The 11,829-nt window shown below is 35.0% G+C and overlaps 1 long non-coding RNA gene across 1 annotated transcript; it reads right to left on the reverse strand.

Annotated features, from left to right (window-relative positions):
- Positions 1 to 6,045: 6,045 nt before the first annotated feature.
- LOC107808540 (uncharacterized) lies at positions 6,046 to 10,947 on the reverse strand. The gene is made up of 2 exons (XR_001653163.2): positions 8,507 to 10,947; positions 6,046 to 6,187 (listed from the first exon to the last, which is right to left on the reverse strand). It is a non-coding gene; the product is annotated as an uncharacterized LOC107808540 (long non-coding RNA).
- Between the last annotated feature and the right edge of the window lie 882 nt (positions 10,948 to 11,829).

Here is an 11,829-nt window from a genome sequence, read left to right on the forward strand (position 1 = left end):
TATATATATATATATATATATATATATATATATATAGAACGCTCTTTTTATAGAGAGGAAGGGAGTTGGAAGTTTACGAAGACGTGTGGAGCGTGGAGTAAACGTACTGGTAATGTGGGGAATTAGTATTTGTAAAGACGTAACGGTCAACTTTTTTTGATGTTACCGGTTGGTTTTGAGCGTGGGTGTCGAATGGGCGGCTTCGGTCGATTTTGTGCGGTCAAAATAGCACGGTATAGTTAGTTTTTGAATTGATCATTCAAAAATATCTAACGTTTATCAAGTCAATGAAAAATAATTATTATTTTGCTGTAACAGAGACCGGTCCAGCATAATATACTGGAGTTCGATGCACCTGTGTATGAACTCCAACATATTATGCTGGACCGGTATACTTTGCTGGCTCCAGTATAATATACTGGAGAGTGGAGCATCGGTGCTCCAAACTTCAGTATATTATGCTGGACCGGTATACTTGTTGGAACTCCAGTATATTACGCTGGAGTTCTAGTGTACTTATGCTGGAACTCCATCATATTATACTGTAGTTCCAACATAGTTATCCTGGAACTCCAGTATAATATGTTGAAGTTCAAGTATACTTATGCTGGAACTCCAGCATAATATACTGGCGTATTTTCGGGTTTTGAACAGTGTTTTCGCTCAGATTTATCTTTACATGAAAAGTGGCTAAATTTTGATTACTTTTGAAACTAGGCTATTTTAAAACGACCAGTTGTAAATCTGGTTATTTTTGAATTTCAACCTTTTGTGCAGGTCAAAATGGGTTGAGTCGATAAATGAATGTGTCATTGCCTGCCAAAAGTTACTTGGGTTGGGTCAAGATGTGCTAAATTTGGGTCATAGCCCAACCCGTCTAACTCTTATTAAGCTTTAATTAATATATGTTGTTTTCATATGAATTGTATAATTACTAAATAAGACTTTTTTTATTTTGTTATGGTCATATATAATATATCAAACAAACAAAAAAAATTATTTTCTAAGATATTTTGGCAAAGATACTCATGAATTAATTTGAGATAAAAATTAGCCCAATTTTAAATGGGTTGAGATGTTTGGGTTAAGATGTGGTTGAGTACAATAAATGGGCGAATCAATAATCAACCCAACCTTGGATGGGTTGGGCTAGTCATTTGTGCTTGGGCCAAATTTGACAGCCCTAGTTTTGATAGTGATGTTTTCTGACACGTGGATGGATCGCATGATGACATGATATCATTTGGAATAAGTTTTACCCCGGGAGCAAGAGCAGGATAGCAGCAGAATTTGATCTTCACAGGAAGTACATATGATTCGGTAACTCCTCCTCGGAAAAATAAGCGATGTGTCTCGATGAAACACCCCAAAGATAGTTCCGGGGACCAGGGGCGGATTTAGGGGGGTGCAAGGATGTTCACCCGAACACCCTTCGCCGAAAAATTACACTCTATATATAAGGCAAAATCTATTTTTTATCTCTATATATTAAGTTTTGAACACCCTTAACACAATCTAAAAGTGTAGTTTAGTGGTCAAGGGAGTTCAAAATCTACATAAGGTCATGGGTTCAATTCCCACTAGCTACAAAAAAAAAATTTTGGAACCCCCTTCGTGAAGATCCTGCCTCCGCCACTGCCGGGACATACTAATTAATGAAGTTATGACCCGGAACTTGACTTGGTTGTCAACCGCCCCTATAACGCAAGGGATTCACCATGCCCATTACTCTGATTTGCCGCCCACAACTGTCCTGCCTCCGCCACTGCCGGGACATACTAATTAATGAAGTTATGACCCGGAACTTGACTTGGTTCTCAACCGCCCCTATAACGCAAGGGATTCACCATGCCCATTACTCTGATTTGCCGCCCACAACTGGCGAGTATCTCGGCAGTAACTAACTTCTTGGAGCAACGTGCAAAAAGGGGAATGATCATGTGAACCGTTAGATTTAGGCTATAAATACTCCCCGTTCAGTTTACTTGTATGTTCATTCACAATTTACTAAATTCACTCTTTACATCTTGTTTGGATGGTTGTTACTTATTGCATTGTATCGTATCATTATTTTAAACCGTATATAACAACGAAAAGTGTCATTTTTTGGAACGACAGATTTGGTGTTGTGGCGTTGTTACCTTTCTTTTTTATCTCATCTTGCCCTTTTTTATTATTAAATAATTATATTTATATCCTTGACCCTACTCTTTTATATAATAATTCTACTCCATATTCTATTTTTTCTTAGTAATATTGCAAGTTTTATTTTTCATATTGTTGGTATGTGACATAATAAAACGACGACAAAAGATACAATTTATTCAAACGTTGTATTCATAAGACAATACAATACAATACATTATGAAACGGCATGTAACAACAATCTAAACAAACTGTTACTTAGAACTATTGTACTATTGCTAGGCAATATTTCTCGTTTTTTTTTTTTTTTTTTGCAAGCATTGTGGTTCACAACAACAATCAATAAGGTCTTTCTTATCTTTTATTTGCTTAATTTTATTGATTTATTCACAGCACTATTAACTTGATTCTACAATTCATTCGATGGGAACTTCGATTTGAACCGATTACTAGTGACCTCGTTATAAATAAAATCTAATTGTTTATTCCTGAAACTATTTTTGAATTAAATATCAACCATTCTAAATGGTCCTACAAACTAATATTCTATTACTAAAGCAAGTTCCAAATGTGAAAAGATTTTATTTTACATTAGTGCCTTTTCTCTAGTGGGGAAAGACTCTTGAAAGTTCCAAATAATTTTTAGTTATTACGTAAATTACTTGAACATGTCACATAGAAGAAATATTTTCTAATTTTATATGAATATAACAAAAATCCATAGACTACACGTAGACATAGTCAATTCGAATATTTATCAAGTTTCTATTTCTATTGAAGTTGACCTGATTTGGTATAGTCCGTGTAACGTGTAAAATGTGACATTTTGTGTGTGTATTTGGATAGGATATGAATAAAGAATCTGATGAACTTGCTTGGAATGTTCTTAAAAAACCAGTCTTTCATTTATGGAATATATCTTCCTTTTCTCATTTGATTTTGACTCATTATCCTATCTTTGATTTGATTAAGAAAAAATTAATATTGATCTGTTTTCTTAATTTTTTTAAAAATTATGGTAAATTGGAATTCTACCTATATAATTATAAAAATTTTAGAATATATAGGACTATTAATATTTATTATTATTCTATGTTATCGTTTTCTAGTTGCGCCTAATTTCATAGTCCAGTCGCTGAAAAAGCTGTCTCGATTGGTATTATTCAAATGCGTATATAAGCCTGATTGAAGCATAAAAGAGAAATAATAAAAATGAAAGGCTTTTGTCCGTTGACGGCCAAAAAGATTATGCATCATTAGTACAGACACAGTTGAACTTTTTTATAATTGTCTCGTTTGTTCTAATATTTTTTTGTTGATATAGTGAGTAGAGAACATATATTATAACATAACATGAAAAGTTAATTCTAAAAAACTTGGCTATTATAATAAAGTATTGTTATAGCGGATGATTATTATAGAGAAATTTGACTATAATTACATTACCTAAGGCATATCACATGGACAACACAGCCTAGATAAACCTAATTCCTTGTTTATTTTTCCTCATAGACTTTGACCTGGACTTGGCTTGGATTAATGGACAAAAGTACACTTGTATATGATTCTTTAATTATTCATTTATTATCTTAGATTTGACCAAGACAGCAAGGAGAAGAAAGATGTATGGTAGTGTATAATGTATATAATACTTAATTAGACCTAAGTTAAGACCTATTTAATTAAACAAAAAAGTGAATATAAGAAGGAATGTATAAAGAAATACCTTATTTAAAAGATTAGGCCAATAAATTAATCCCTAGATTACATATCGATTCTTTTTAACTTTGATTAATTAAAAATCGAACATTGCAAAAGAATAAATTTTTGTGTTAATTAATCAAGGAAATGTTTGAAGTTTGAAGTTTGAACTCCTATATATCAATTTCTTTCAACAAAGGAAACTAGAAAGAAAAATTATATTGTTGTCTTCCAAGTTTTTCACTCTTTGACATATTTATTGCAGCCTAGTAAACTCATGCAGTTTGATGTAAACTTCTCCTTTAGGATTACTGAAGAGAGACTTGTTTGTCTCAATTAGGGCTGTCAAATTTGCCAAGCCCAAATTATTCGCCCAATCCGTTCGAGGTTGGGCTGATTATTGACTCACCCATTTAAAGTGGGGCAAATTTTTAGCCTAAATTGATCCATTAGTAACTTTGTCAAAATATCTTAGAAATAATTTTATATTGTTTGATTTGTTATATATGACCATAACAAAATAAAAAAAATCTTTTTTAGTAATTATACAATTCATGAAAAAACAACACATATTAAGTAAAGCCTAATAAGAGTTGGGTGGGTTGAACTTTGTCACACCTCCTTTTTCCTACACCCCGTAAGGTATAAGGAAGTTTTTCCAATTAAAGGACAATCGAAACGAGATTTATTATTAAAAGATTTAGAGTCGACACTTGGGAGATTTATGGTGTCCCAAGTCACCGGTTCAAATCCCGAATCGAGGAAAGGGATTGACTCTGTATTACAGTCCGCGAACCAGAAATTCAGGTAAGGAATTCTGTTAACAGGGGAGAAGGTGTTAGGCATTCCCGGGTTCCGTGGTTCTAGCATAGTCGCTTAACTATTATAACAAGCATAATTATCTGATTTAAAACATTTTTGAACCTATGTGCAATTTTAACTTTAAAACCGCTTTTAATATTTCAGAAAAATTCAAGGTTATTTAAAACACATTGTAAGCCACGCTACATAAAATGCACCCGCGGTTCACGACACGTTCTACTTAATGTCACACCTCCTTTTTACCACACCCCGTAAAGGGTATAAATACAAAAGAGTTTTTCCAATTAAAGGACAATCAAAACGGGATCGTTTATTTATTAAAAATCAAAGTCACCACTTGGGATAATTTAGGGTGTCCCAAATCACCGGTTTAAAATCCCGAATCGAGGAAGTTGACTCTGTTCTACAGCCTGCGAACACAGAAATCCGGGTAAGGAATTCTGTTAACCCGGGAGAAGGTGTTAGGCATTTCCGAGTTCCGTGGTTCCAGCACGGTCGCTTTGATCATACTTGGCTTATTAAAATTGTTTAATTACTGACTTTAGATCCTATGTGCTTTTATCTATTACTGCTTTTAAATCACTTGATTATTCGTAGTTAAAGAATTGAGTTATGCGTACGTATACTCTTTCCCTTTGGCGCGTCAAAAATCATGTCACGCGAACGTGTCCATAATTAATAACATTTTGTATTATTAAGAAAGTTTAGCCGAAGTTACGCAAACGTATACTCCGATTTATTTTTAAAGAAATCATAACTGTATCACGCGAACGTGTCCACAATCACGATAGTATTTTAAACGGCCCTAAAGGTTTCTCTACGAACATTTGTTATTTTACATCTACATTATGAAATTAACACAAGAGTCATTTGTTACTAAGTGTCTAATTATGGCTTGCCTCAAATTTCCTTTTCAAGACCCTAATTATTTAACACTAAAGTACTTGACAAATCCCTTCCAATCAACAAGGCTTCATTGAACCATTTTGTTAGCGGAAGAGCCTGAATTAAACAGGCCCAAACTTCTGAGAAACAAATCTGCCTCAACGTAGGGGAACTCTTTTGGATTTAAGAGACTCCAATAATATTCAGGCCCAACGACCCAAATATTTTGGCAACGCTGGCTACAGGCAAGGACTTCAGGATCGAATCCCTGAAGCCAAAATCTAACAATGACCTTGCTCATACCCTTTTCGACCATTGAGGAGGGAAGAAAACGAGTTGGGGGCATGGATAAGAACCTTATACAGCAATCAAAAATAATACCTTTTAAACTGAGGCGTAAACTGTACAGAAACATCAATTGGCTACAGTTAAAACCAAGCAAACTATACATACATAGCTTAACACATGAATTATAACAAGAACACAAAGGTATAAACAGCAGAAGCTAATAGAATCTAATATCTAAACAAGATTTCTATTCGAATTCCAATTTGAACATCCAAATCTGCATACAAATTCAGTCTGGCTCCAACTTGTGGCACTTCATTTGTTAGCAAAGGGGATAAGAAAATACCTGAGAGCACAAATAAGAGAGAGGTAATAAGATCAGCAAATAGCAGTAGCAAGAGCAAAGGTCAGCAGCAAAACCCAATCAACAGAACCAACCAACTGCTCTAAAATTAAATTTCAAACCCAGAATTTGAAGTAAACATCCAGAAACTCATTCAACCCAAACAATGGACCAGGCAGAACTTCAGCCAAGCTGATTTTAGAACTTGTTGCACCACCAGGAAAATTGCAGAAATTAACAGAAGACACAATGAAACAGTAAACTTTCTGGCATTTTTGTATTTTTCTGAGCTTTTTTCTTTTTTTTAGCCCTTGGGTCTGCCTTGAAAGGCAAGAAAAGCTGCCTTATAGGCAAGCTATTAGGGCAGGCTTCGTTTTGCACTTTGCCCTCTTTTTCATTTTTATTATAGCTCAGATACCCTTTAAAAAAACAAAAAATCAGAACAAACCCCTTCCCTAGCTTCCTAGAAGCTTCCTAGTCTGTTATAGCAAGATTCCCTTAGGCAAATTCCCTAGACTACCCTTTAAAGACTCTGAAACTATCCCAGAACCACCCGGGTCAATTGGTCAAGCTAATTGGGTCAAGTTGACCCAACTCGATAGGTCTACTAAAAATCTTGTTCAATTCTCCATTAGGCTTTTTAATCTTGTGAATTCAATCAATACTAAGAAAAACCCCGAAACTCAAACGTTCAAATTAAGACCCTGAAGACTCGGAACAAAGTTAAGCCCAAAAGACAATGCAAATTCAAACTATCCGAACTCGAACACAAGACCCAACTTACAATCACACACATCCTAAATCTAACATGCAGGTACGGAAGATAAAGAAGAAAAAGAAACAGAATAAAAATCAGAAAATAAGAGAAACAGTAGAAGAAGGTGAGGATGGGGAAACAAAATACCAAAGGGGAAAGAAGAATACCTAGGGATCTTGGACAAATAAGAAATAGCATTTACTCTTCGAAATCTCCAATTTTCGGCCCAATCTGAGATTAATCGCATGTTCTTTGTCAAAAACACGCGATTAAAGTCGAACTGAGCCTTAAAATCTGCAATGAAACCTTGATTTGAGACCTGGGGATTTTATGGTTCATCTTCTGATCTCTATTCGAGAATATCGGGCTACATTCGAGGGAAACGGAGTGGGGATTCGGAACGAGGGGGTCAGGGTGGTTCGGTGGTGTGATTTTGGTGGCGTTTGGAGGTAGCGCCGCCACCGGAGGCCGGGGATTTGGGGGCGGCTTAGCTAGGGTTTCGGGGTGTTTTTGGTGGGGGTGGTGAGCAGAAGGGGTTCTGAGGAGGGGGAAAGGTTTCGGACACTTAAATACCCCTGGGGCTTCAGTTCTGAGCCGTTCGATCAAGGGGAGATCAACGGCTCAGATCAATACTTATTGAAACGACGTCGTTTAGTTTTGGGGGAAGCCGGACCGGGTTAGGGTGGTTTGGGCCGGTATTGGGTAGTTTTCGTTTGGGCTGGGGAAATTTGGATTGGTTTTGGCCCAGATTTAGATTTCCTTTCTTTTCTTTCTTTTCCTTTTCAATTTCCAAAATTCTTTTCTTTTCAAAATTAAAATAAACCCTAAATTAAATAATAATAATTTTTTAAGATAAATTAACCTACCCAATTATATTAATCACTCATCATGGTATTTACAATAATTAATTAAATCCTAAATTTAAAGAAAAATTATACAATTCAAAATTAAAAAGTAAAAATGCAAAATGAATTATTTTTTGTGATTTTCATTTTTTATAAAACAAACTAATTTTCTAATTAATCTAAAAATATAAAATTAAATCCTAAATGCAGATGCAACATATTTTTTGTATTTTTCATGAATTAAATAAAATAAACGTGCACAGACAAATGCAAATAATTAACAGAAAATGCCACGAAATCCAACAAAATTGCAAACACTGAAAGAAATTATTTTGTTTTGAATTTGTTGGAATAATTCATATAGGGCAAAAATCACGTGCTCACACTTAACCTTATTGAAAATTAGAATCGGGTCACATGAAATGCACACCCGGATTTTAAACATGTTTATTTCATTATTATTATTCAAAATTATGGTAGGGTCACATGAAATGCACACCCGAGCCCATTTAATCTAATGTGACGTAGTTCAGCAATCCAATTTCTATACTGTGACAAAATCATGTTCAGCTATAACCAATTCGAGTAAACACGAGCAGATAACCGAGCGAGCAAATTCAAAACTACGGAGAACAATTACAGAAACAACGGGATCACATCACCAAACAAATAATTAACATTAAGCTCGAATAAAACAAAGAGAGAATGAAAGAATTGGACCTCGATATAGCCGGAAAATCAGTTGTTTCAATGTTAACACTCAAATTGTGTCGAACCGCAGACGGAATCCGAATTAGCACCGGAAACTCAACAAACACGGATTCAAACCCACACTTTAATCATTGTTTACGCTGACAAAGATTAAGTCCAATAGCCCACGAAACCCTGTTTGATTTCTTCAATTCCATGAAACCACTTTATGAATTAATTAATAGATTCAAAAACACTCAGATTTCTTTTAGATAAAAAAAATGAATTGTTTCCCATTCCAAGGAGTTAGAAGCAGCAAAACGTTTGCACTTGAGAGAACACATTGTCCTTGATGGATCTAGAAATGAATTCAAAATAGCTCTATGTTGATAAACAAAGTTGGAGATTTACAATATCACTCGTCATACCAAACAGAGCCACGATCGGCGGACTGAAATGCCAAAACTACGAACCGGAACCTCAAATTGGCGCCGGAAAACTCTACATCGAAACTCAAAGCAACTGCTATCCAGTAGAAGAAAGGGATGCTTCAGAAACTTTTGCAAGGCAGTAAACTGGGATTCACGAACGGGATTCACGGCTGGACTCGTTGGTGGTTGTTGATGGTGTGTTCTGGTTTTCGGCTGGAGCTCGTTTTTCAGGCGAGCTGCTGGAGGAGGAAGACGAAGAGAACATCAGCTGGTGTTCAAGGTTTTTGGCGAGTTTTGTTAACGGGAAGAAACAGAAGCTGAAAGGTCCTTTCTCTGTTAAAAATGGCTCAAGCTCACGTAGGGTTCTTTTTGTGTTCTCTGGTTTTTGTTAGATCTTCATGAAGAAGAAACTCATGAGGGTCTGGTCTTTCAGCTGAGGAAAAAGATGGGTTGCTCGATGGATGGGAACTGTGTTTTCCATCGGACTGGCGGCGTGGCTGGCGGGGGTGAAGGAGATGATATCAGGGGTCGTTTGTGTATCTAGGTTCAGTCCAAAAATCCAAGAGAAACAACTGACTTCTCACCCTGTTCGGTTCTGATGTCTTCTTTCTTTGTTCTTCATGAAGAAGAAGAAGAAGTTCAGGGGGTCGTTTGGGTGTGGGGTGGTTCGAAGAAGACGATGACGGGGGTGGGGCTCTTGTGAAAGGTTGCGCAACTTTTCCCAGTCCGTTTTCAGCATTATTTTTTCTCAGATTTTCGTTAGGTCCTTCTTATATTGTAGAGTCTAGGTCTAGATAGTTGTAGGGTTTTTAGGTTAAGGGGTATGGGCCTAGGAATTCTGGGCTTGGAAATTATGGGCTAGGTCCAAAATTAGGCCTAAAAATGGGTTGCTAGAGCCCAAGCTTTATTCTTTCCCTGCGAACGAAATTAAAAAATACGGTCTCATTGTTTAATTAATTCTACTATTCAAATAATTACTAAAATAAAACTAACCATTAAAACAAACCTATTTTGGTATTTTCAAATATCATATTAAAATAAAAATACGATACTATTTTTGTATTATTATTTTTTTTTAAAGATTTTTAAGATTAAAAATGACTACAAAACATTAATGAACCTATTTTTGTGATTTTTATTTCCTTGTAATAAAATAAAGTAAAAGAGTCAATATTACTTAAAATATCTATATTATGCCTAAATTAAATATTTACGTGCTAAAATATGAAAAATCTTGGGGAGGGTCAAAAGTCACATGTTTATAAACTTTAACCGAAATTTTAGCTCATTTGGACTCAGCACATCTCAGCCTAAGTAACTACTCCCTCCGGTCCATAATAATTAATTTTTTGATTGTTTTCACATAGGTTAAGAAATCCACATTTTAACATTATTTAGCAATGAAATTGGCCATATTAACCTTTACTGTCTCTTCACATAAACACTCCTAACACATATTCCAAAGGCAGTGTAGAAAAAAATAATTAATTCATTCTTGAAATCTGAAAAAATCACTTATTTTGGACCACAAAAAATCACTTATTGTGAACCGAAAGGAGTATTGGACAAGTCATTTGACACGCCCATTTATTGACGGAAATTTTACACCCTATAGAAAAGCTTAGTACCTTATTTATTTTAAATAAATACCATTTTAAAATATTACATCCTATAGATACCTTTTATCCTTTATAGCAAAATATCTAATTATAGTTACATCCTACATTTAAGGCACCACATATGCTAAATAATATTTTTCTCTCTCCTTTTTAGGATTTTCTCTCACATAATCAACGTAAATCTTACTAACCACGTTCTCTCTCTATCTTTTTGCATGCACTTTACTCTCTTCTCCCACAAACCCACGATTCATACTTCTTCTCTCACCCAAATTCGCTAGGTCTCCGCCATTATCACTCCCCAGTTCTTTTGTCTCTAAAATCACTGGTTTATTCCTGATACAGGTTATTGGGGTAAGTATTTAGTTTCTTAGATTTTGATACAAATATTTAGTTTCTCTGATTTTGATACAGATTTTTATTTGTTTCTGAAACAATAACCATTGTTATTGTTTACTCACCAGGAAGTTTTCGTTTTGTCTCTCCAATGTCGGATTCAACGCCACACAAGATGATAACCAGAGGTATACCCACCAAAATTCTCAATTTTGATGGGCCCTCTTTCTCGTTGCAAATAACTCAGGCGGAGTCAGATTTTGCAGGTGTATCAGCAACTAAATCTTCAGAGAGAAGAACTAAATTACACAATGACAAATCGAAAGAAGTCCAAGTTGAGAAATCTTCAAAAGAAACAAGTCTTCCCATTCCGGAAGAGAGGAAAATCCATATCTCTGAAGCTTCATCTGTCAAGGGGAAGGATTTTAATCAGCTGTAGTCAGTTGTATTCAACTGTATTATTCAGCTGTATTCAGTTGTATTTTCTTGCTTTCAGTTGTATTCAGTTGTTCTCAACTGTATTATTCATATGTATTTCTCTGTATTCAACTGTAGTCAGTTGTATTCAACTGTTTTATTCATATGTTTCAGTTGTAATCAGTTGTATTCAATTGTTTTAATCAGCTGTAGTCAGTTGTATTCGACTATATTATTCAGCTGTATTTAGTTGTATTTTTCTTGCTTTCAGCTGTATTCAGTTGTTCTCAACTGTATTATTCATATGTATTTCTCTGTATTCAGCTGTTGTCAGTTGTATTCAACTGTTTTATTCAACTGTTTTCAGTTGTATTTTTTCTGTTTTCAGCCCTCATCGTTCCTCTGGTTTTCGCTGCTTTTTTTATTGAATCGTGTATGGCAGAATACAGATTAATGTGTACTAGTTTTTGTTCGTTGAGTTAAATTAAGAGAATATTATGTGATTTGATTTCCTTCCGTTTTTAACTAGTTTAACCTTCCAGTTTTTGCG

The sequence above is a fragment of the Nicotiana tabacum genome, chromosome 9 (genome assembly GCF_000715075.1).
Source record: "Nicotiana tabacum cultivar K326 chromosome 9, ASM71507v2, whole genome shotgun sequence".
NCBI lineage: Eukaryota > Viridiplantae > Streptophyta > Magnoliopsida > Solanales > Solanaceae > Nicotiana > Nicotiana tabacum.